This window comes from Phoenix dactylifera, chromosome 8, assembly GCF_009389715.1.
Source record: "Phoenix dactylifera cultivar Barhee BC4 chromosome 8, palm_55x_up_171113_PBpolish2nd_filt_p, whole genome shotgun sequence".
NCBI lineage: Eukaryota > Viridiplantae > Streptophyta > Magnoliopsida > Arecales > Arecaceae > Phoenix > Phoenix dactylifera.
The window spans coordinates 30,800,494-30,806,500 of NC_052399.1; positions in this window are offsets into that span (position 1 = coordinate 30,800,494).

Genomic DNA, 6,007 nt, shown 5'->3' on the forward strand with positions numbered 1-6,007 from the left:
CATTTTTCCATGTTTGAATGAAGAGCTTCTGGCTAGATCTTTGTATAGAATATGGAGTTTTCAGTCCCCCTACCGGGCCCCTTAAACTCATGATTTCATAGTTGAAAGATGCCCATTTAAGTGATCCTTGGCTTGGAGCTTAGTCTCGATCTATACCTTGGTACTCCGAGTGCTATAATTTAGTAGCGTACTTGCCTGGGCTTGACCCACTCATCACCCTCCTTCTCGTCTTTCTAGGGTGACCAGTTCTTGTTGCTATGGCCAGATCCTTCCAAGGTACCATGCTAAAGAGGCTAAGTTAAGTCCTCTTCCCGCCCTAGTCTTGCCATATCTGGTAGTGCTCTATTCGAGCCTTACAGATCTGTTGAGCCTAAATCCCATGCCTATTTGCTTAGGTTTAGTCTGTCCCCATCGTCATAGTCGTTGTAGCCAATAGCTTGGTCAAAATTTTTTTGGCATATTGAATTGTTCTAATAAGAGTTCAAACTAGTCTCTGATGAGTGGTCTAAAGCTTCCACTATGAATTATAGTTCTGCTAAGGTTTAGTCATTCTGACATAGTCCAAGTCTCTGAAGGGAATGCCGACTGCCAAAGTTGAAGCTACAATCGATGATGTTAACTGGCAATGCAGATTCCGAAGTCGTGAAAAAATAATCTTTCCCTTGAAGCTATAGAATTGTCTTTGAACAATCTTTGATGAGCCAACCCTATCAAAGGCTACCGATCTGACTGCGTCGAATCTGGAGGTCTGCTTTGATTTGAGTCTTCCATGACGTGATCATGCTCATATTGATCCGGAGGCAGATTAACCGTCCCTTACCAAAGGCTATGCTTTGCCAAAGCAGCATCTCTTGAATGTGCTCTCATCAGATAGAATGAAAGTAGTGAGAATCTCCTCTTTAAAGTTAGCTTCGAGAGCTATAGGGGTTGGAGCTATTACGTTCACTTCCTTTTCGCTTCGATCTTTAATTTTATTTAATTGTAGGTAGAAAACCTATATCACAGCAATCAAATCTCTCTTTCTTGAAACAAAGCTTTAATACATCAATAGCAATCAAATCTTCATTTTGAGCCCACTATACTGATTGGAATAGCCCAAAATGCACCTTTCCCCGCTCTTTGATCACTTTCTAGAATTATTCTTAAGATATGCTCTAAGAGGGTTAGCCCAAGCTATCAAGATGAGTTAAATAGTCACACCAGCGTACTGTGCCAAATGAAAAATAGAAAGATCTCAAGATTGCTTCAATGGCAGAAGCTAGAAGAGTTAATTCAATGATTGTGTTGTGATATGGTAAGTAGAATATTTCCTCTTGCAATGAGGGATGGGTAGGCTCTAACTCGATATGGCTAGAAAAAGGCCCCCTAGGGCCACTTCTAATTATGCTTTGGTCATAAGGCTCAAAACCTCGCTCTAGAGGCCTATGGTGAGCCTTGTAGTGCTAGTTCAAAGGCTTGGGGCTTGAACCTATGGCTAGGATCACTTGATACAGTGCATGCTTGCCTTAGCTCAAGAAACACCACAAGAAGCATAGAGAAAGCCTTTCATTAGGGCTATGACCTCCTTATATCTTTTTTCTAGCTTCAAAATGCCCGAAAAATTTCTTGTGGACCTATATCCAAGCCTGGAGAGTACTCTTCCTTTTGCCTTATATCTCTCCTATAATCGAACTTGAAAGGGAAAAATCTCCACATACCAAAGGTTCTTTACTGATCTTAAGAATTGTGTTTGCCATCTCGACTCATTCATGAGGTCGACCTATCATTTATGAGGAACAAATCCCCACTATTCTAACCTCGGTTATCTACTTTCATGCTACGACTAATCAAACTTTCCTATAAAGAAGAAGAGAGATCTTGCTCCATCGAATAGGTCTTCACCGAGTTTTAGAATTGTCATTCTTTATGTCCTGCAAAATGCATCTTAGTAGTGACTGGGAAGCCTTCGATACCAAGAAACTAAGGCCCTGTTTGGGGGAGCTGTTGGCAGTAGAGCTGTTGGAAGTAGAGCTGTTGAAAGTAGAGCTGTCTGAAGTAGAGCTGTTATAAAAAGCTGTTTACTGTTTGGTAACTACATTTGTAAAGTGCTGTGGTACTTTGTTTTATGTTTGGTAAACAAACTGAGAAAGCACTTTTTTTATGACAAAATTACCATAAAGGACATTGCATAGTATTATACAACAGAACATAATAAAACATAACATAAATTAATATATAAATATACGATATAGTATAATATTATTGTAATATAAATTAATATTATGTTAATATAGCATAATAGTAATATAATTATTAGAGTAAATTAATATTTGGTAATATAACATAATATTAAATTATTTAACATAACATATTAATGTATTATGATATAATGTAATATATATTATATTTATAGTATAATACAATAATAAAAGTATAAAATGTTATAATTATTAATATAAATTAATTTCTCATAATATAACATAATATTAAATTATTTAAAATAACATATTAATGTATTATAATGTAATGTAATATAATATAATATTTATAGTATAATACAATAATAAAGGTATAAAATATTATAATTATTAGTATAAATTATTTTTTATAATATAACATAATATTAAATTATTTAAAATAACATATTGATATTTCTCGCGGTCCAGGGGCTCTTCTTCATGGTCCACGCTCGAGGAGGACCTCAGCGTGGGCCGCGAGGTTGATGATTAAAAAAAAAAACAATAATTGATTTTGGAAAGTACGGAGAAGGATTAAAAATTTTTTCTTCTAAAATGTGGTTCAAGAGATGCATACAAAAATTGAAGAGAAAAATACCTTTTCTTATGGAAGGGAGTCTGACGGCTAGGGTTCTTGGCTCCAGCAAATTTTTAGATTTATAAAGGGACAAGGTATGTAATTATTATATTTTAATATGGGCATTTTTGTCAAAAATACAGCTTTCCGAAAAAGCTGAAACAGCTTCCTCCCAAAAGCTCCAAATTGGAGCTTCCTCCCAAAAGCTGTTTTCAGCTTCCCGCAAAAGCTGAAACAGCTTTTTGAAAAATTTACCAAACACAGTTTTTCATATAAAAGTACTTTTGGAGGGCCCTCCAAAAGCTCCCCCAAACAGGGCCTAAGTCACTTGGAGCATATTTCATCTATGAACATGTTTATTACTAGCATGAGGCGCTGCCAAAGGCATTACTTTGAACCAAAAGGTGAAGCGTATCATTCTTCGAACACAGTTGGGGATGGCTTTGAAGTGATCGAAAGACCAAAGGAACGAAAAACTCTGCAGTAGTCATAAAGAATTTTTTTTTCTCTATTCCTAGGGCATGCTCTTAAAGAGAGGTGTTAGGCTAGCTTTTATAAGCCAATGTCTGGAGATTAATCTATACAAAATATCACACATAGTGGCACCCCATTTCCTTGGTCTTGACTCTATTTTACAAAAGAACTCTCTAGAGGGGCTCTTCTTCAAGGCCGGTGTCCTACGTTCAAATTAATAGCTGTATGCACTTAAAACATATGCTTTGGACCTGCTTATTTGAGAGATCATTTCCCACACCCGTTGTAGTCTTGCCTAATGGCGTTGGTTCCTTTTTTCCAAATAAAAGATGTTACTCGGGAAGTTCTTTTTCAAAATACAAAATGGAATGTTTGAGGAGAAGATCTTTATATCAAATCACTCTTATCGATGATGCAAACTATTATACTTTAAGGCATGCCTCGACCCCTCCCACATGATGGGCTTTGATGTTGATGAATTCGAGTTGGTTAATGATCAATGTAGAATCCATCTTGTCTTGAATGAAAGAAGTGTGAAAATCTCTTTTTAGTAAAGGAAAGGACTGGGCAATGGTGGCGACTACTTCTTCTGGATTTGGTGACGACTAGGGAGGAATTATGTAATCGATGTGAGTACTACATTTGTGTGGACGATGTGACTTTCATCGGATTGTGGGAGTACTTTTTTCTAATAGAGTGCAACTTGATGGAGTTGAGATATAAGAGCCCCTTTACTTATTTATATAGTAGGAGGTATCTCATTTGTATCAAAGAGTCTTCTGGGAATCAAATTGCATCTCTTTTAGAATACGAGACTCAAAACGATGACCATACAGTCAGATAGCAAGCCTCTAGGTGCAAGTGAAACTCTTTGTTCATAAAGAGGCTCATCTGAGGAGGGTTTGCTGCTCATTTCCTCAAAGTAGTCCCACTATTCCAAAATGATTCCACAACCTTTTCATTGAAGAACTTGACAATAGCATGCCCGTATCTTTTAGAGAGTTTGTCCTGTATGAAGTTGTATCCGTTATGCTGCGCAACTGCTATTACACCCATGTAGTCCAGGCCATCTGCTTCAAATTAAACCTAAAAGCATAAAATAAGCTGAACAAGATCATAATTGGATAAATACTTTGCAAGAGGAACTAAATCAATTTGAAAGAAATAAAATATGGAATTTAGTTAAAAGGCCCTTGGATCATCCTATAATTGGAATAGAGCGGGTATTTAGGAATAAATTAGATGAAAATAGTAATATTGTAAGAAACAAAGCCAGATTAGATTACCTTTTGCAGTGGTGATTGCAACACACAACGGATAGTGCCAGATGCCCTCTCTTATTTTTTCAAAAGACCTTAGGGGATGCACCCTCTGAGTTGTGCATAGAAAAGCTCAACCAATAGCTAGCGCATTTTTTCCTTTACAAATAAATTTTGCAAAAAAAAAAAAACTGCATAGCCTTCTGGCTGCTTTATTTGTGCGTCTAAACTTGTGCATGTCACGTTATTCGAACGATGTCCACCTTTCCTCAAAAAAATGACAGCAAAATTAGAAAAAAAACACTTCTATGAATATTTACCTTGTTTATCCTTTTTTGTACATGTAGATTGGGAAAAAAATTTCTGACTTTTTTTTTATGTTATATTCATTTTTTTTCCACATGTTGATGCAACCTCTGTTTTATTCCCTAGGATAAATAAAATTCATTTTTTGTTTTTTCTTTCTATGCTTGCAAAATGCCTTGGTTCATCTGCTTTGTATGTTGTCCGTAAAAAATCATCTCGCATTATTATTTTGCCCTAAGTTTATGTTTATGTTGGTTATCATGTGACATAATTATTTATTCTATTTAATTACTGCTTTTTCCTTGCTTATTCTATTATTTATGAAATTAAATTAAATTCTATCTGTTGTTGTGCAGCTATCTTGTAAATATTATCAAAAGTTTTAGATAATTTTTCTTATAATTCATTATCAGCATATTACTTCTTTGGGTTAGATCCTGTTTTTATTCTGGTTGGCATATGTGAATGGATATTTAAACATCCATTTAAATGCCAAAATTTTATTGCCAAATTTTTTTTCTGAAGATCAATGTTTTGTCCTTTTTTATGTTATTATATTATGTGTTTGATTTCTTGATTGACTCTGATTGCAGATATGGATTTAGTAAAAATCTCGCCAAAGTTTTTGTTGGAGGAGGTTGTCATAGATTATCACTGCCTGCACCAATTTTTGGCATTGAAGTTAGAGATCGTGTTTTCTTTAGATCCTTTGTCGATGTGGTTCTAGGATAAAATAAAGAGTTATCTAAAGTTGCTAGGCTCTGGGGATAAAACCTCACCTTCCAACGCTGAACAAAAAGCAGCAATTGGATCGAGCGAGCTCAAATTTGAGTTTGAACGTGAGTTGGCTTCATATAGAAAGTTTAGAATCAGGGGTCGGGCATGAGGCTTGGACTCAACCTCCAATTTAGCTGGGCGTGGATGATATCCACCAAGGCCATCAAGTACGAACGTACCCGATTTGACTTGCAGAAACTTAGAGCTAAACCATCTCAAAGGAAACACGAACCGACCCACCCATCAAGTGGTCAGGTGGATCTGGGTCTGGATCTTAGACTTGGAGCCAAGACCTGGTTCGAGCCGGACACCCGGGCCCGTAGCCCTACTAGGATTTGCAGCGATGTTCCTCAGGACTCGTATGAGCAAGACCGTAGTGCCAAGAAATACGTAGAAAG